Consider the following 21,692-nt stretch of genomic DNA (forward strand, 5'->3'; position numbering starts at 1 on the left):
TTTAGTCCCAGTTGGTGGCACCAACCTGGACTAATGGGGGGCATTAGTCCCGGTTGGTGTCACCAACCGGGACTAAAGGTCTCTTTTCAGCATCCCGAAGGGCGGGAAGCAGAGGCCTTTGGTCCCGGTTGGTGGCACCAACCGGGACTAAAGGGGGCATTGGTACCGGTTGGTGCCACCAACCGGGACCAAAGGTCTCTTTTCAGCAGCCCGAAGGGCGGGAAGCAGAGGCCTTTGGTCCCGGTTGGTGGCCCCAACCGGTACCAATGCCCCCCTTTAGTCCCGGTTGGTGCCACCAACCGGGACCAAAGGCCTTGCGAGGTGCGGTGCTATGTTTAGTCCCACCTCGCTAGCTGAGAGGGGCTCGGAGTGGTTTATAAGCCGTGTCGAACCAACCACTTCGAGCTCCTCTCTACTACAGGCTTACGGGCCTAAAATCATTCTATGTGCTTGTGGGCCTATTGGGCCTACTCCGGGCCTGCATCCTGGCCCTAGTAATGGGTTTCTAGTCGTATGCAGGCCGTGGTGGCCCTGTAGGTGACACTTCTTTTTAAAAAATCCAGTTTTTTTGCTTTCTTTTTTGTTTCTAATTACTTCTTTATTTTCTTTTATGATAATTATTTTTGCTATTAAAGTTTGTAACAAAATTCTAATTACTTATTTTTTTTATGATAATTCTTTTTGCTTTTAATGTTTTGAACAAAAAATACTTTGATAATTTTAGTTGCATAAAATCTATATAATTTTAGTTTCAATGGTACTAGAGGTTTATAAAAGCTTTTTAGTTGATTCCTTTAGTAGCAGTTCTAAGGCTGTTACAAAGGCATTTTATTTGGTACATGTTCTAAGGCTGGGGCCCCACGAGCACGTTTTAGTACTGGTTCGTGGCATGAACCGGTAAAAGAGTTTTTTAGTTGATTCTTTCTACAGCTGTTTTTTAGTCCCACCTCACCAAGCGAGAGGCACTCGCAACGGTTTATAAGCCCTGAGTGTAGAGACGATGAAGGGAGAGGCGCAGTGCTCACCTACACGTTGCTTAGCTTCAAGAAAGTTGGAATTTGGCATGGTATCATCATTTCATCCACATAGCATATGCAAGAAAGTTGAGAGGGTTACGACAAAAATTGGATGCACTTCGTGTACAAAACGTACAATCTCTTTTGAAGTATCGGGATTACATACGGAAACTCGTCTCTTACAAAGAGATTTCATTTTTTTTGAACTTATTTGAACTTCATAGTTTATCTGTGTTCAAAATGCACGAGTCAAAGCCACATCATAAATTTACAATCCTTTCTAACTTCATTTGATATTTTTCATGCATTTACTCATTATTTTGAGCTATAAGACCATGAAATTGAAAAGCATTTGAAATGAACTCTGAAAAGGTTCCAAGTTGGCATGGTATCATCATTTCACCCACATAGCATGTGGGAGAAAGTTGAGAGGGTTACGGCAAAAACTGGATGCACTTCGTGTACAAAACGGACAATCTGTTTCGAAGTATCAAGGTTTCATACGAAAACTCCTCTGTTACAAAGAATTTCATTTTTTGAACTTATTTGAACTCCATAGTTTTTCTGTGTTCAAAATGCACCATTCAAAGCCACATCATCAATTTACAACCCTTTCTGACTTCATTTGTTATTTTTCATGCATTTACTAATTATTTTGTGCTATAAGACCATGAAATTGAAAAGCATTTGAAATGAACTCTGAAAAGGTTCCAAGTTGGCATGTATAATCATTTCACCCACATAGCAGTGAGAAAGTTGAGAGGGTTATGGCAAAAACTGGATAAACTTCGTATACAAAACGGACAATCTCTTTCGAAGTATGAGGGTTTCATACGGAAACTCATCTATTACAAAGGGATTTCATTTTTCTGAACTTATTTGAACTCCATAGTTTTTCTGTGTTCAAAATGCACCATTCAAAGCCACATCATCAATTTACAACCCTTTCTCACTTCATTTGTTATTTTTCATGCATTTACTAATTATTTTGAGCTATAAGACCATGAAATTGAAAAGCATTTGAAATGAACTATGAAGAAGTTCCAAGTTGGCATGGTATCATCATTTCACCCACATAGCATGTGCGAGAAAGTTGAGAGGGTTACGGCAAAAACTGGATGCACTTCATGTACAAAACGAACAATCTCTTTCGACGTATCACGGTTTCATACGGAAACTCATCTGTTACAAAGGAATTTCATTTTTTTGAACTTATTTGAACTCCATAGTTTTTCCGTGTTCAAAATGCACCATTCAAAGCCACATCATCAATTTACAACCCTTTCTGACTTCATTTGTTATTTTTCATGCATTTACTGATTGTTTTGAGCTATAAGACCATGAAATTGAAAAGCATTTGAAATGAACTATAAAAAGGTTTCAAGTTGGCATGGTATCATCATTTCACCCATATAGCATGTGCGAGAAAGTTGAGAGGGTTACGGCAAAAACTGGATGCACTTCGTGTACAAAACGGACAATCTCTTTTGAAGTATCACTGTTTCATACGGAAACTCGTGTGTTACAAAGGGATTTCATTTTTTTGAACTTATTTGAACTCGATAGTTTTTCCGTGTTCGAAATGCACCATTCAAAGCCACATCATAAATTTACAACCCTTTCTGAGTTCATTTGTTATTTTTCATGCATTTACTGATTGTTTTGAGCTATAAGACCATGAAATTGAAAAGCATTTGAAATGAACTCTGAAAAGGTCCCAAGTTGGCATGGTATCATCATTTCACCCACATAGCATGTGCAAGAAAGTTGAGAGGGTTACGGAAAAAACTGGATGCACTTCGTGTACAAAACGGACAATCTCTTTTGAAGTATCAGGGTTTCATACGGAAACTGGTCTCTTACAAAGGGATTTCATTTTTTTTGAACTTATTTGAACTCCATAGTTTTTATGTGTTCAAAATGCACCATTCAAAGCCACATCATCAATTTACAACCCTTTCTGACTTCATTTGTTATTTTTCATGCATTTACTGATTGTTTTGAGCTATAAGACCATGAAATTGAAAAGCATTTGAAATGAACTATAAAAAGGTTTCAAGTTGGCATGGTATCATCATTTCACCCATATAGCATGTGCGAGAAAGTTGAGAGGGTTACGGCAAAAACTGGATGCACTTCGTGTACAAAACGGACAATCTCTTTTGAAGTATCACTGTTTCATACGGAAACTCGTGTGTTACAAAGGGATTTCATTTTTTTGAACTTATTTGAACTCGATAGTTTTTCCGTGTTCGAAATGCACCATTCAAAGCCACATCATCAATTTACAACCCTTTCTGAGTTCATTTGTTATTTTTCATGCATTTACTGATTGTTTTGAGCTATAAGACCATGAAATTGAAAAGCATTTGAAATGAACTCTGAAAAGGTCCCAAGTTGGCATGGTATCATCATTTCACCCACATAGCATGTGCAAGAAAGTTGAGAGGGTTACGACAAAAACTGGATGCACTTCGTGTACAAAACGGACAATCTCTTTCGAAGTATCACGGTTTCATACGGAAACTCGTCTCTTACAAAGGGATTTCATTTTTTTTGAACTTATTTGAACTCCATAGTTTTTCTGTGTTCAAAATGCACCATTCAAAGCCACATCATCAATTGACAACCCTTTCTGACTTCATTTGTTATTTTTCATGCATTTACTCATTATTTTGAGCTATCAGACCATGAAACTGAAAAGCATTTGAAATGGACTCTGAAAAAGGTTCCAAGTTGGCATGGTATCATCATTTCACCCACATAGCATGTGCGAGAAAGTTGAGATGGTTACGGCAAAAACTGGATGCACTTCGTGTACAAAACGGACAATCTCTTTCGAAGTATCACGGTTTCATACGGAAACTCGACTATTACAACGGGATTTCATTTTTTTGAACTTATTTGAACTCCATAGTTTTTCTGTGTTCAAAATCCACCATTCAAAGCCACATCATCAATTTGCAACTCTTTCTGACTTCATTTGTTATTTTTCATGCATTTACTAATTGTTTTGAGATATAAGACCATGAAATTGAAAAGCATTTGTAATGAACTGTGAAAAAGTTCCAAGTTGGCACGGTATCATCATTCCACCCACATAGCATGTGGGAGAAAGTTGAGAGGGTTACTGCAAAAATTGGATGCACTTCGTTTACAAAACGGACAATCTCTTTGAAGTATCAAGGTTTCATACAAAAATTCGTTTGTTACAAAGGGATTTCATTTTTTGAACTTATTTGAACTCCATAGTTTTTCTATGTTCAAAATGCACCATTCAAAGCCACATCATCAATTTACAACCCTTTCTGACTTCATTTGTTATTTTTCATGCATTTACTCACTATTTTGAGCTATAAGACCATGAAACTGAAAAGCATTTGAAATGAACTTTGAAAAGGTTCCAAGTTGGCATGGTATCATCATTTCACCCACATAGCATGTGCAAGAAAGTTGAGATGGTTATGGCAAAAACTGGATGCACTTCGTGTACAAAACGGACAATCTCTTTCGAAGTATCACGGTTTCATAAGGAAACTCGTCTATTACAAAGGGATTTCATTTTTTGAACTTATTTGAACTCCATTGTTTTTCTGTGTTCAAAATGCACCATTCAAAGCCACATCATCAATTTACAACCCTTTCTCACTTCATTTGTTATTTTTCATGCATTTAGTGATTGTTTTGAGCTATAACACCATGGAATTGAAAAGCATTTGAAATGAACTCTGAAAAGGTTCCAAGTTGGCATGGTATCATCATTTCACCCACATAGCAGGTGGGAGAAAGTTGAGAGGGTTACGGCTAAAACTGGATGCACTTCGTTTACAAAACGGACAATCTCTTTCGAAGCATTAGGGTTTCATACGGAAACTCGTCTGTTACAAAGGGATTTCATTTTTTTGAACTTATTTGAACTCCATAGTTTTTCTGTGTTCAAAATGCACCATTCAAAGCCACATCATCAATTTACAACCCTTTCTGATTTCATTTGTTATTTTTCATGCATTTACTCATTATTTTGAGCTATAAGACCATGAAACTGAAAAGCATTTGAAATGAACTCTGAAAAGGTTCCGAGTTGGCATGGTATCATCATTTCACCCACATAGCATGTGCGAGAAAGTTGAGAGGGTTACGGCAAAAACTGGATGCACTTCGTGTACAAAACGGACAATCTCTTTCGAAGTATCACGGTTTATACGGAAACTCGTGTGTTACAATAGGATTTCATTTTTTTGAACTTATTTGAACTCCATAGTTTTTATGTGTTCAAAATGCACCATTCAAAGCCACATCATCAATTTATAACCCTTTCTGACTTCATTTGTTATTTTTCATGCATTTACTGATTGTTTTGAGCTATAAGACCATGAAATTGAAAAGCATTTGAAATGAACTCTGAAAAGGTTCCAGGTTGGCATGGTATCATCATTTCACCCACATAGCATGTGTGAGAAAGTTGAGAGGGTTACGGCAAAAACTGGATGCACTTCGTGTACAAAACGGATAATCTCTTTTGAAGTATCAGGGTTACAGACAGAAACTCGTCTGTTACAAAGGGATTTCATTATTTTGAACTTATTTGAACTCCATAGTTTTTCTGTGTTCAAAATGCACCATTCAAAGCCACATCATCATATGATTGCTCACTTTTGCCCCTAAATATCTTGCAAGGTGCTCAAAATTGCACCTTTTGTTGTCATTATGTGTTGAACTACCAGGCATTGGTAACAATTTTAACACAACACATGATATCCATTACATCTAGGGCACAACATTATATTTGCTCAAGTTCACAACAGTGCACAAATGATAGAATTACATCTAAGGCTCAACACACTAGAAGAAACATAACACACACACTGCCACTTAATTGGCTTGCTTAGACCAAATAGAAACTAAACTAGCCACAATGTTGATGCCAAGAACAAAGAGAAAACCCATTGTTTCCATGAGCTCATTCCTTTTCTTCAACTTCAATTGCATTTTCTTGTTTTCATTATTCAGATCCATAACCTTCTTCTCCATCCTACTAGCTTTGATCCAACTACGTTCAAGGCCACCATGGAGTTCCTCAAAAGCTTGCCCCACTAGCTCAGTGGGGGGGGTCAATCCAAACAACCCAATCACACTCATCAGGAAGCTGTTAAATCAGAGTTCACATAATTAGGTGAAATTCATAACTTTGCAATAAATCGATGAAAACAGAGTACCAAATGATGTTTTGAGGAATTACATCGAGTGGACAACCCAAAAACCTTCTTCCCGTGCTTGCTCCACCCCAAGAAACACGACGAGCAGGAATTAGCCCATGCCCCGGGCAACGGTGATTCGAGCGCTCCTCAAGGCCATAGAAACTTGGATTGGGAATGAAAAACTCGGATTGGAACTGCACAATCCCACAGCCATCCACCTACGAGCCAGAAAGGCGCATATTACGGCCCATCCCGCGAAACCCTAGATGAGAAATCCCCAAATCCAATGTCAACCGAAAATCCAAATCGACTTACCTCACTGTGTGCGGAGGAGCTTGCAGGCGACATTGCGGACGTACACATGGACGTGCCCCAGCGGTGAAAACGGGGACGGGGCGTGACGGACGGCTAAATCTAGACAAATCTCGGGAAAAATGGAGCTCCGAGGTCGAGCTTCGAGAGGAGAAAGCTTAACTAGTGTGGCTCGGGCATTTCATCGAACACCTCATGTGCATAGGAGGTGAGCTAGAGCACCCAAATGCCCTCCCCTCGCCGGCCAGAAAAAACAGAGTGCTCTACCGTGGCGATGGGTATATATAGGCAAATTATTTGTCCCGGTTCATGGCATAAACCAGGGCTAAAGCCCCCCTTCTAAACCGGTTCAAGACACGAACCGGTACTAATGGATGTGGCTCAGGAGCGCGGCCCATTGGTCCCGGTTCGTGCCTAGAACCGGGACAAATGGGTCCAGACGAACCGGGACCAATGCCCACGAAGCCCCGGCCGGCCCCCTGGGCTCATGAACCGGGTCTAATACCCCCCATGGGTCCCGGTTCATGAAGAACCAGGACTAATGGGCTGGCCAGGCCCGAACCAAAGCCTTGTTTTCTACTAGTGGTCGTGGATTATAGGAGTCTTTGCTTTTTGTTTGCTCAGAATCGTCCTTGCTGCACACCTTTTTGAGAGGGACATGCACTCATCGTGAATTTGTTAGAATGCTTAATGAGCTTCACTTATATCTTTTGAGCTAGGCAATTGAGCTCCCATGAGCTTCACTTATATCTTTTGAGCTAGATAATTTTGCTCTAGTTCTTCACTTAAATCTTTTAGAGCATGGCGTTGTCATATTTTGTAGAAATAAAAACTCTCGATCTTCATTTATATCATTTTGAGAGTGCACTCTCTAAGTAACTTGGTAGTTGGCGTGTGCTATGAAATTAGTCCTAAATATGATAGGCATCCAAAGAGGATATAATAAAAACTTTCATATTCAAGTGCATAGATTAGTAAGAGAAGTTTGATTCCTCACAATTAGTTTTGAGATATGGATATGGTAATATTAGAGTTATGTTAGTAGGGTGTTGTGAATCTAGAAATACTTGTGTTGAGGTTAGTGATTTTGGTAGCATGCATGTATGGTGAACCGCTATGTTAGGAATTCGGAGCATAATTGATTTATTGATTGTCATCCTTTATGTGGCGGTCGGGATCGCGTGGTGGTTAACACCTACCAACCCTTCCCCTAGGAGTATGCGTTTAGCACTTTGTTTCGATTACTAATAGAACTTTCGCAATAAGCATATGAGTTCTTCATGACTAATGTGATTCCATGGTATAGATGCACTCTCACCTTCCACCATTGCTAGCCTCTCTAGTGCCGTGCAACTTTTGCCGGTGCACAAACCCACCAAATACCTTCCTCAAAACAACCACCATGCCTACCTATTATGGCATTTTCATAGCCATTCCGAGATATATTGCCATGCAACTCGCACCGTTCCGTCTCATGACATGTGCCATCATTTTCATTTTACCATTGCATGATCGTAAGATAGCTAGCGAGATGTTTCAACGTCATACGCTAAGCTAGATCGTTGCACATCCCGGTACACTGCCGGAGGCATTCCATATAGAGTCATTGTTGTTCTAAGTATTGAGTTGTAAGTAAATAAAAGTGTGATGATCATCATTATTAGAGCATTGTCCCATGTGAGGAAATAAAAAAAAAAAAAGAGGCCAAATATGCCCACCAAAAAAATGAAATAAAAAAAGAGGCCAAAGAGCCCAAACAAAAAAATGATGAGAGAAAAAGAGAGAAGGGACAATGCTACTATCTTTTTCCACACTTGTGCTTCAAAATAGCACCATGTTCTTCATGATAGAGAGTCTCTTTTTTTGTCACTTTCATATACTAGTGGGAATTTTCATTATATAACTTGGCTTGTATATTCCAATGATGGGCTTCCTCAAAATTGCCCTAGGTCTTCGTGAGCAAGAAAGTTGGGTGCACACCTACTAGTTTTCTTTTTGAGTTTTCATACACTTATAGCTCTAGTGCATCTGTTGCATGGCAATTCCTACTCATTCACATTGATATCTATTGATGGGCATCTCCATAACCCATTGATGCGCTGAGTCGATGTGACCATCTCCTCCTTTTTGCCTCACAACCTCCACCACACTCTATTCCACCTATAGTGCTATATCCATGGCTCACGCTCATGTATTGCATGAGAGTTGAAAAAGTTTGAGAAAGTAAGAGTGCGAAAACAATTACTTGGCCAATACCGGGGTTGTGCATGATTTAAATTCGTTGTGTGGGGATGATGGAGCATAGCCAGACTATATGATTTTGTAGGGATAACTTTCTTTCGCCTTGTTATTTCAAAAGCTCATGATCACTTTGCTAGTATGCTTGAAGTATTATTGTTTTCATGTCAATATTAAACTATTGTTTTGAATCTTATGGATATGAACATGTATGCCACAGTAAAGAAGTTACAAAGAACAAATATGTTATATAGCATTCCACATCAAAAATTCGGTCTTTATCACTTCCCTACTCGAGGACGAGCAGGAGTTAAGCTTGGGGAAGCTTGATACGTCTCCAACGTATCTATAATTTTTGATGGTTTCATGCTATTATGTTATCAACTTTGGATGTTTTATATGCATGAATATGCTATATATCATTTTCGGGACTAGCCTATTAACTTAGTGCCTAGTGCCAGTTTTTGTTTTTTTCGTGTTTTTGACCCTTTTCAGAAAAGAATATTAAACGGAGTCCAAACGAAATAAAACCTGCGAGGTGATTTTTTTTCCATAACAGAAGATACGCAGAGGACTTGAGAACCAAGGCAGGAGGCTTCGTGGGAGGTCACGAGCCCCCTAGGCCCGCCCTGGGGGGGCGCGCCTGGCAGGCTCGTGGGCCGAACGTGCCTCCTTTGCCCTACCTCTTTCGCCTATAAATTCTCTAAAATCCCGAAACCAAAGAAGAGAGCCACGAAAACACTTTTCCGCCGCCGCAAGCTTCTATCTCCGCGAGATCCCATCTGGGGACCGTTCTGGTGCCCTGCCGGAGGGGATTTTTGACACGGAGGGCTTCTTCATCAACACCATTGCCTCTCCGATGATGCGTGAGTAGTTCACCACAGACCTTCGGGTCCATAGCTAGTAGCTGTTGGAAATATGCCCTAGAGGCAATAATAAATTAGTTATTATTATATTTCTTAGTTCATGATAATCGTTTATTATCCATGCTATAATTGTATTGATTGGAAACACAGTACTTGTGTGGATACATAGACAAAACACTGTCCCTAGTAAGCCTCTAGTTGACTAGCTCGTTGATCAAAGATGGTCAAGGTTTCCTGGCCATAGGCAAGTGTTGTCACTTGATAACGGGATCACATCATTAGGAGAATCATGTGATGGACTAGACCCAAACTAATAGACGTAGCATGTTGATCGTGTCATTTTGTTGCTACTGTTTTCTGCGTGTCAAGTATTTGTTCCTATGACCATGAGATCATATAACTCACGGACACCGGAGGAATGCTTTGTGTGTATCAAACGTCGCAACGTAACTGGGTGACTATAAAGATGCTCTACAGGTATCTCCGAAGGTGTTCGTTGAGTTAGTATGGATCGAGACTGGGATTTGTCACTCCGTCTGACGGAGAGGTATCTCGGGGCCCACTCGGTAATACAACATCACACACAAGCCTTGCAAGCAATGTGACTTAGTGTAAGTTGCGGGATCTTGTATTACGGAACGAGTAAAGAGACTTGCCGGTAAACGAGATTGAAATAGGTATGCGGATACTGACGATCGAATCTCGGGCAAGTAACATACCGAAGGACAAAGGGAATGACATACGGGATTATATGAATCCTTGGCACTGAGGTTCAAACGATAAGATCTTCGTAGAATATGTAGGATCCAATATGGGCATCCAGGTCCCGCTATTGGATATTGACCGAGGAGTCTCTCGGGTCATGTCTACATAGTTCTCGAACCCGCAGGGTCTGCACACTTAAGGTTCGACGTTGTTTTATGCGTATTTGAGTTATATGGTTGGTTACCGAATGTTGTTCGGAGTCCCGGATGAGATCACGGACGTCACGAGGGTTTCCGGAATGGTCCGGAAACGAAGATTGATATATAGGATGACCTCATTTGGTTACCGGAAGGTTTTCGTGCATTACCGGAAAAGTTTCGGGCTCATCGGTAGTGTACCGGGAGTGCCGGGAGGGGTGTCGGGGACCATCGGGAGGGGTGTCACGCCCCAAGGGGTCTCATGGGCTATGGGAAGAGATAAACCAGCCCCTAGTGGGCTGGAATAAGTTCCCACTAAGGCCCATAAGGTTTGAGAAGGAAAAAACACAAGGTGGAAAGAGTTTCCAAGTGGGAAGGTGGAATCCTACTCCAAGTAGGATTGGAGTAGGACTCCTCCACCTCCAATTTCGGCCAAACCTTTAGGTTTTGAGGCTGCCTCCTCCCCTCCCTCCCACCTATATATACGGAGGTTTTAGGGCTGATTTGAGACGACTTTTCCACGGCAGCCCGACCACATACCTCCACGGTTTTTCCTCTAGATCGCGTTTCTGCGGAGCTCGGGCGGAGCCCTGCTGAGACAAGGTCATCACCAACCTCCGGAGCGCCGTCACGCTGCCGGAGAACTCTTCTACCTCTCCGTCTCTCTTGCTGGATCAAGAAGGCCGAGATCATCGTCGAGCTGTACGTGTGCTGAACGCGGAGGTGCCGTCCGTTCGGTACTAGATCGTGGGACTGATCGCGGGATTGTTCGCGGGGCGGATCGAGGGACGTGAGGACGTTCCACTACATCAACCGCGTTCACTAACGCTTCTGCTGTACGACCTACAAGGGTACGTAGATCACTCATCCCCTCTCGTAGATGGACATCACCATGATAGGTCTTCGTGCGCGTAGGAAATTTTTGTTTCCCATGCGACGTTCCCCAACAGTGGCATCATGAGCTAGGTTCATGCGTAGATGTCTTCTCGAGTAGAACACAAAAGTTTTTGTGGGCGGTGATGTGCGTTTTGCTGCCCTCCTTAGTCTTTTCTTGATTCCGCGGTATTGTTGGATTGAAGCGGCTTGGACCGACATTACTCGTACGCTTACGAGAGACTGGTTTCATCGTTACGAGTAACCCCCTTTGCTCAAAGATGACTGGCAAGTGTCGGTTTCTCCAACTTTAGTTGAATCGGATTTGACCGAGGAGGTCCTTGGATGAGGTTAAATAGCAAATCATATATCTCCGTTGTGGTGTTTGCGTAAGTAAGATGCGATCCTACTAGATACCCATGGTCACCACGTAAAACATGCAACAACAAAATTAGAGGACGTCTAACTTGTTTTTGCAGGGTATGCTTGTGATGTGATATGGCCAATGATGTGATGTGATATATTGGATGTATGAGATGATCATGTTGTAATAGAAATATCGACTTGCACGTCGATGGTACGGCAACCGGCAGGAGCCATAGGGTTGTCTTTATACTAACGTTTGTGCTTGCAGATGCGTTTACTATTTTGCTAGGATGTAGCTTTAGTAGTAATAGCATGAGTAGCACGACAACCCCGATGGCAACACGTTGATGGATGATCATGGTGTGGCGCCGGTGACAAGAAGATCGTGTCGGTGCTTTGGTGATGGAGATCAAGAAGCACGTGATGATGGCCATATCATGTCACTTATGAATTGCATGTGATGTTAATCCTTTTATGCACCTTATTTTGCTTAGAACGACGGTAGCATTATGAGGTGATCTCTCACTAAAATTTCAAGACGAAATTGTGTTCTCCCCGACTGTGCACCGTTGCTACAGTTCGTCGTTTCGAGACACCACGTGATGATCGGGTGTGATAGACTCAACGTTCACATACAACGGGTGCAAAACAGTTGCGCACGTGGAACACTCGGGTTAAGCTTGACGAGCCTAGCATGTGCAGACATGGCCTCGGAACACATGAGACCGAAAGGTCGAGCATGAATCGTATAGTTGATATGATTAGCATAGGGATGCTTACCACTGAAACTATTCTCGACTCACGTGATGATCGGACTTGAGATAGTGGATTTGGATCATGTAGCACTCAAATGACTAGAGAGATGTACTTTTTGAGTGGGAGTTCTTAAGTAATATGATTAATTGAACTAATTGTCATGAACATAGTCTAATAGTCTTTGCGAATTGCGATGTAGCTTGCGCTATAGCTCTACTGTTTTTATATGTTCCTAGAGAAAATTTAGTTGAAAGTTGATAGTAGCAAACTTTGCAGACTGAGTCTGTAAAACCGAGGATTGTCCTCGTTGTTGCACAGAAGGCTTATGTCCTTAATGCACCACTCGGTGTGCTGCACCTCGAGCGTCGTCTGTGGATGCTGTGAACATCCGACATACACGTTTCTGATGACTACACGATAGTTCAGTACAAAAATACTTAATGGCTTAGAAGCAAGGCGCCGAAAACGTTGTAAAACGTCATGGAACATAAGTGATGTTCTAAAGAGATGAAATTGTGATTTCATGCTTGTGCCCTTGTTAAGAGGTACGAGACCTCCGACAAGATTCTTTGTCCACAAAGTAAAGGAGCAAGGCTCAATCGTTGAGCATGTGCTCAGATTGTCTGAGTACGACAATCGCTTGAATCAAGTGGGAGTTAATCTTCCAGATGAGATAGTGATAGTTCTCCAAAGTCACTGCCACCAAGCTGTGAGAGCTTCGTGATGAACTATAACATATCAAGGATACATACAATGATCCTTGAGCGATTCGCGATGTTTGACACTGCGAAAGTAGAAATCAAGAAGGAGCATCAATAGTTGATGGTTTGTAAAACCACTAAGTTTCAAGAAAGGCAAGGGCTAGAAGGGATACTTCGTGAAACGGCAAAACAGTTGCTGCACTAATGAAGAGACCCAAGATTAAACCCAAACCCGAGACTAAGTGCTTCTATAATGAGGGAAACAGTCACTGAGGCGGAGCAACTCTAGATACTTGGTAGATAAGAAGGCTGGCAAAAGTCGAAAGAAGTGCATTTGATATACATGATGTTGATGTGTACTTTACTAGTACTCCTAGTAGCATGAGGGTATTGGATACCGGTTCGGTTGCTAAGTGATTAGTAGCACGAAATGTAAGCTACGGCATAAACGGAGACTAGCTAAAGGCGAGGTGACGATGCGTGTTGGAAGTGTTTCCAAGGTTGATATGATCAAACGTCGCACGCTCCCTCTACCATCGGGATTGGTGTTAAACCTAAATAATTGTTATTTGGTGCTTGCGTTAAGCATGAACATGATTGGATCGTGTTTATTGCAATACGATTATTCATTTAAAGAGAATAATGGTTACTCTATTTTCTTGAATAATCACCTTCAATGGTTTATTGAATCTCGATCGTAGTGTTACACATGTTCATGATATTGGTGCCAAAAGAAACGAGTTGATGATGATAGTACCACTTACTTGTGGCACTGCCGCTTGAGTCATGTTAGTATGAATTGCATGAAGAGGCTCCATGCTGATGGATCTTTGTACTCACCTGATTTCGAATCACCAGTGACATGCAAATCATACCACATGAGCAAGGCCTTGTTTTCATTGAGATGAAATAAGATAGTAACTTGTTGGAAGTGATACATTTTGATGTATGCAGTCCAATGGGTGCTGAGGCACGCAGTGGATATCATTATGTTCTTACTTCACTGACGATTTGAGTAGATACAGGAGTATTTACTTAATGAATCACAAGTCTGAAATGTTGAAAAGTTCAATTCCGTTTCAGAGTGAAGTTCGTCGTAACAAGAGGATAAACTGTCTATGATATGATCATGGAAATGAATATCTGAGTTGCGAGTTTTGGTACACAGTTAAGACAATGTGGAAATTGTTTCGCAGTTCATGCCACCTGGAACATCATAGTGTGATGATGTGTCTGAACGTCATAGCCACGCACTATTTGGTATGGTGCATACTATGATGTCTCTTATCAAATTACCACTATCGTTTATGGGTTATGCATTAGAGACAACCACACTCACTTTAAATAGGGCACCGCGTATTTCCGTTGAGATGACACAGTATAGACTGAGGTTTAGAGAAATCTAAACTGTCGTTTCTTGAAAGTTTGGGGTTTCGACACTTATGTGAAAAAGTTTCAGTCTGATAAGCTCGAACCCAAAGCGGATAAATGCTTCTTCATAGGGTATCCAAAACAGTTGGGTACATCTCCTATCTCAGATCCGAAAGCAAAGTGTTTGTTTCTAGAAACGGATCCTTTCTCGAGGAAAGGTTTCTCTCGAAAGAATTGAGTGGGAGGGTAGTAGAACTTGATGAGGTTATTTAACCATCACTTCAACCAGTGTGTAGCAGGGCGCAGGAAGTTGTTCCTGTGGCGCCTACACCAATTGAAGTGGAAGCTGATGATGGTGATCATTGAGCTTCGAATCAAGTTACTACAAACCTCGTAGGTCGACATGGTCGCGTACTGCTGCAGAGTAGTACGGTAACCCTGTCTTGGAGGTCATGTTGTTGAGCAACAGTGAACCTACGAGTTATGGAGAAAGCGATGGTGGGCCCAGATTCCGACAAATGGCTGGAAGCCATGAAATCCGAGAGAGGATCCATGTATGAAAACAAAGTGTAGACTTTGAAAGAACTACTTGATGGTCATAAGACTATTGAGTAAAGATGGATCTTTAAAAGAAGACAGACGATGATGGTGATAAGTCACTATTAAGAAAAGCTCGACTTGTCGCAAAGATGTTTTCGACAAGATCAAACAGTTGACTATGATGAGACTTTCTCACTCGTAGTGATGCTAAAAGTCTGTTAGAATTATGTTAGTTGTTGATGCATTATTTATGAAATATTGCACGTAGGATGTCAAAACATTGTTTTCTCGATGGTTTACTTGAGCAAACATTGTATGTGATACAACCAGAAGGTTTTGTCGATCCTAAAGATACTAGCAAGTATGCAAGCTCCAGTGATCCTTCAATGGACTGGTGCAAGCATCTCGGAGTTGGAATATATATACTTTGATGAGATGATCAAAGATTTTGGGTTTGTACAAGGTTTATGAGAAACTTGTATTTCCAAAGAAGTGAGTGGGAGCACTGTAGAATTTCTGATAGGTATATGTGGTTGACATATTATGGATCAGAAGTAATGTAGAATTTCTGTAAAGCATACAAGGTTGTTTGAAAGAAGTTTTCAAAGGAGTACCTGGATTACGCTACTTGAACGTTGAGCATCAAAGATCTATGGAGATAGATCGAAAGCGCTTAATAAGAGTTTCAACAAGATGCATGCCTTGACAAGTTTTTGAAAGAGTTCAAAAGAGATCAACAAAGAAGGAGTTCTTGGTTGCGTTGTGAGGTGTGAATTTGAGTAAGACTCAAAACCCGACCACGGCAGAATAAAGAGAATAGACGAAGGTCGTCTTCTATGCCTTAGCCGTAGAATCTAAAGTATGCCATGTTGTGTACCGCACCTGATGTGTGCCTTGACTCAAAGTATGTTGAGAGGTACAGAGAGTGATCCATGATTGAATCACTAGCAGCGGTCGAAATTTAATCCTTAGTAACTAATGGACTAAGGAATTTTTTCTCGATTATGGAGGTGGTTAAAGAGTTTGTCAAAGGGTTACGTCAATGCAAGCTTTGACACTAATCCGAATAACTATGAGTAGTGAAACGGATTCGTATAGTAGAGTAGATATTTGGAGCATTTCCGAATAGCACGTAGTAGCAGCATCTATAAGATGACATAAAGATTTGTAAAGAACACACGGATCTGAAAGTTTCAGAACCGTTGACTAAAACCTCTCTCACGAGCAAGACGTGATCGGACCCCATAACTATATGGGTGTTGGATTCGTTGGAATCACATGGTGATGTGAACTAGATTATTGACTCTAGTGCAAGTGGGAGACTGTTGGAAATATGCCCTAGAGGCAATAATAAATTAGTTATTATTATATTTCTTAGTTCATGATAATCGTTTATTATCCATGCTATAATTGTATTGATTGGAAACACAGTACTTGTGTGGATACATAGACAAAACACTGTCCCTAGTAAGCCTCTAGTTGACTAGCTCGTTGATCAAAGATGGTCAAGGTTTCCTGGCCATAGGCAAGTGTTGTCACTTGATAACGGGATCACATCATTAGGAGAATCATGTGATGGACTAGACCCAAACTAATAGACGTAGCATGTTGATCGTGTCATTTTGTTGCTACTGTTTTCTGCGTGTCAAGTATTTGTTCCTATGACCATGAGATCATATAACTCACGGACACCGGAGGAATGCTTTGTGTGTATCAAACGTCGCAACGTAACTGGGTGACTATAAAGATGCTCTACAGGTATCTCCGAAGGTGTTCGTTGAGTTAGTATGGATCGAGACTGGGATTTGTCACTCCGTCTGACGGAGAGGTATCTCGGGGCCCACTCGGTAATACAACATCACACACAAGCCTTGCAAGCAATGTGACTTAGTGTAAGTTGCGGGATCTTGTATTACGGAACGAGTAAAGAGACTTGCCGGTAAACGAGATTGAAATAGGTATGCGGATACTGACGATCGAATCTCGGGCAAGTAACATACCGAAGGACAAAGGGAATGACATACGGGATTATATGAATCCTTGGCACTGAGGTTCAAACGATAAGATCTTCGTAGAATATGTAGGATCCAATATGGGCATCCAGGTCCCGCTATTGGATATTGACCGAGGAGTCTCTCGGGTCATGTCTACATAGTTCTCGAACCCGCAGGGTCTGCACACTTAAGGTTCGACGTTGTTTTATGCGTATTTGAGTTATATGGTTGGTTACCGAATGTTGTTCGGAGTCCCGGATGAGATCACGGACGTCACGAGGGTTTCCGGAATGGTCCGGAAACGAAGATTGATATATAGGATGACCTCATTTGGTTACCGGAAGGTTTTCGTGCATTACCGGAAAAGTTTCGGGCTCATCGGTAGTGTACCGGGAGTGCCGGGAGGGGTGTCGGGGACCATCGGGAGGGGTGTCACGCCCCAAGGGGTCTCATGGGCTATGGGAAGAGATAAACCAGCCCCTAGTGGGCTGGAATAAGTTCCCACTAAGGCCCATAAGGTTTGAGAAGGAAAAAACACAAGGTGGAAAGAGTTTCCAAGTGGGAAGGTGGAATCCTACTCCAAGTAGGATTGGAGTAGGACTCCTCCACCTCCAATTTCGGCCAAACCTTTAGGTTTTGAGGCTGCCTCCTCCCCTCCCTCCCACCTATATATACGGAGGTTTTAGGGCTGATTTGAGACGACTTTTCCACGGCAGCCCGACCACATACCTCCACGGTTTTTCCTCTAGATCGCGTTTCTGCGGAGCTCGGGCGGAGCCCTGCTGAGACAAGGTCATCACCAACCTCCAGAGCGCCGTCACGCTGCCGGAGAACTCTTCTACCTCTCCGTCTCTCTTGCTGGATCAAGAAGGCCGAGATCATCGTCGAGCTGTACGTGTGCTGAACGCGGAGGTGCCGTCCGTTCGGTACTAGATCGTGGGACTGATCGCGGGATTGTTCGCGGGGCGGATCGAGGGACGTGAGGACGTTCCACTACATCAACCGCGTTCACTAACGCTTCTGTTGTACGACCTACAAGGGTACGTAGATCACTCATCCCCTCTCGTAGATGGACATCACCATGATAGGTCTTCGTGCGCGTAGGAAATTTTTGTTTCCCATGCGACGTTCCCCAACAGTAGCTAGATGGCTTCTTCTCTCTCTTGGATCTTCAGTACAAAGTTCTCCATGATCTTCATGGAGATCTATCTGATGTAACTTTCTTTTGCGGTGTGTTTGTCGAGATCCGATGAATTGTGGATTTATGATCAGATTATCTATGAATATTATTTGAGTCTCCTCTGATTTCTTATATGCATGATTTCATATCCTTGTAATTCTCTTCGAGTTATGGGTTTCGTTTGGCCAACTTGATCTATAATTCTTGCAATGGGAGAAGTACTTGGTTTTCGGTTCATACCGTGCGGTGTCCTCACCTAGTGACAGAAGGGGTAGCAAGGCACGCATCGTGTTGTTGCCATCAAGGGTAAAAAGATGGGGTTTATATCATAGTGCATGAATTTATCCCTCTACATCATGTCATCTTGCTTAAGGCATTACTCTGTTTGTTATGAACTCAATACACTAGATGCATGCTGGATAGCGGTCGATGTGTGGAGTAATAGTAGTAGATGCAGAAAGTATCGGTCTACTTGTCTCGGACGTGATGCCTATATGTATGTTCATTGCCTTAGATATCTTGATGACTTTGCGCGATTCTATCAATTCCTCGACACTAATTCGTTCACCCACCGTAATAATTGCTATCATGAGAGAAGCCTCTAGTGAACACTATGGCCCCCGGGTCTATTTCACACATCATATATTCAGATCTACAAAAAATACCAAAAATACTTTGATGCACTTTTATTTCTTCTTTACCTTTTACCACCTTCAGATCTCACCTTGCAAATAATCGTGAAGGTATTGACAACCCCTTTATCGCGTTGGGTGCAAGTTTGTTTGCTTTTGCGCGGGTTCATTGGTGCCTCATCTTGCTACTCCTACTGGATTGATACTTTGGTTCTCAAACTGAGGGAAATACTTATCGCTACTTTGTTGTATCACCCTTTCCTCTTCAAGAGAAAAACCAACGCAAGCTCAAGAAGTAGCATGCTGCCGGAGATCTTCCCCAACCTCTCCCTCCTCCTTGCTGGATCAAGGTGCGGGAGACGTCACCGGGCTGCACGTGTGTTGAACGCGGAGGTGTCGTGGTTCGTCACTAGATAGGAATCACACCGCAATCTGAATCGCCGCGAGTACGACTCCATCAACCATGTTCTAGCAACGCTTCCACTTAGCGATCTTCAAAGGTATGAAGATGCACTCTCCCCTCTCTAGCTGCTGGTCTCTCCATAGGAAGATCTGAATATGGCATAGGAAAATTTTAAATTTATGCTACGTTCACCAACACCACCATCAAGTCCACGTGGCCCTCTTGGGGAGTGGTGGGCCCACCTGGTGGACCCCCGGTACCCATTCGTCACTCCCGGTACACTGTGGGTAATGTCTGAAATCCTTCCGGAATCCAAATACCAACTTCCTATATATCAATCTTCTTTTTCGGACCATTTCGGAACTCCTCGTGATGTTCGGGATCTCATCCGGGACTCCGAACAAAACTTCGGTCACCAGCACCTATAACTCAACTATACCGAAACGTCATCGAACCTTAAGTGTGCAGGCCATGCGGGTTCGAGAACTATGCAGACATGACCTGAGACACTCTCCAGTCAATATCCAATAGCGGGACCTAGATGTCCATATTGGATCCTACATATTATACGAAGAACTTATCGGTTGAACCTCTATGTCAAGGATTCATATAATCATGTATACCATTCCCTTTGTCCTTCGGTATGTTACTTGCCCGAGATTCGATCGTCAGTATCTCCATACCTATTTCAATCTTGTTACCGACAAGTCTCTTTACTCGTTCCGTAACACAAGATCTCGTGACTAACTCTTTAGTCACATTGCTTCCAAGGCTTGTACGTGATGTTGTATTACCGAGTGGGCCCCGAGGTACCTCTCCGTCACACGGAGTGACAAATCCCAGTCTTGATCCATGCTAACTCAACGGACACCTCCGAAGATGCCTGTAGAGAACTTTTGTAGCCACCCAGTAACGTTGCGACGTTTGATACACACAAGGCATTCCTCCGGTGTCAGTGAGTTACATGATCTCATGGTCATAGGAATGAATAGTTAACATGCAGAAAACAATAGCAATAAAATGACACGATCATATGCTACATTTATAGTTCGGGTCTTGTCCATCACATCATTCTCCTAATGATGTGATCCCGTTATCAAGTGACAACACTTGTCTATGGCCAGGAAACCTTGACCATCTTTGATTGACGAGCTAGTCAACTAGAGGCTCACTAGGGACAGTGTGTTGTCTATGTATCCACACATGTATTTGAGTTTCCAATCAATACAATTCTAGCATGGATAATAAAGATTTTCATGAACAAGGAAATATAATAATAACCAATTTACTATTGCCTATAGGGCATATTTCTAACACCATCAGCCCACAGACCTTGCAGAAGAAAGGGATCTTCTCGTACCTGACAACAAGCATCCGGGCGCCCTCTCCTACAACTGTTAGCGGTATAAAACGGGTAAGGGCCTGGTCATAAGAACTCTCGCACGCACCGGCACATAATCTCCCTCATAGAAGAGGGTAGGCTGCATCTAGACCTCTTGCACCTTGCCAATCCTGCGAGCTAGTTGATCAACAACTGTCTCCCGGCGATACAGGTGCAGTATCTTATGAATCTGAGCCCACACATAGAGACCATCGAGAGCGACTGTTCCAGGGTCAGTTGTGCGATCGTAGTCCTCCATTACGACCCCAAGACTTCTGAAGAGCCATGGACCTCCATGCACTGCCTTCTTCTAGCCCCCTAGGCAGAAAAATTGAAAGATAAACAGGTTCTCTCCAGCCTCCCTCAACTTTGGCGTGCGAGCCAAGCTCCAGATGAACTTCATGTTTTCCAAGAACGCCGTAGGGCTGAATTGTCAATCCGTGTTAAATCTCGCAATGCACATCCATCTAGCCTGTGCAGTGAAGGCTTGCGCGTCCTTTTCCTCAATGACTACCTCATCCAATTCCTCCTCCATGAGTTCCATGCTCTTCAACATACCTTCCAGATCGATTTCTGCCCCCCTTGCCCTTGCGCGAGGAGGATCCACCCGGGGCTTCCATAGCAGAACGACCCCCAATGAGAGGCGTAGAACAAACTCTATGTCACCTCTCTGCGAGTAGACGGCTCGGTAATGACTGGCGACGATAGTCCCCGACGACGATCGTGATAATCATCCGAGGCGCCGTTAAACCCTAAAGGAGAGGGTATTTTGCGTCAATTACCTTAGTCGGCACACGTTTTATCACTGTCTGCTCAGCATCGTAGCCCTCATGTCGTCTAGACCATAAGAGCAACTCCAATGGGGCGACCCATTTCGTCCGCCTGCGTCCGTTTGGGTCGGCGCGGAAAAAGTGGAGGCCCAACGCGCCGACCTAAACGCAAATCGCGTCCGCCTGGCGTCTG

Source organism: Hordeum vulgare, unplaced genomic scaffold (genome assembly GCF_904849725.1).
Source record: "Hordeum vulgare subsp. vulgare unplaced genomic scaffold, MorexV3_pseudomolecules_assembly, whole genome shotgun sequence".
Lineage (NCBI taxonomy): Eukaryota > Viridiplantae > Streptophyta > Magnoliopsida > Poales > Poaceae > Hordeum > Hordeum vulgare.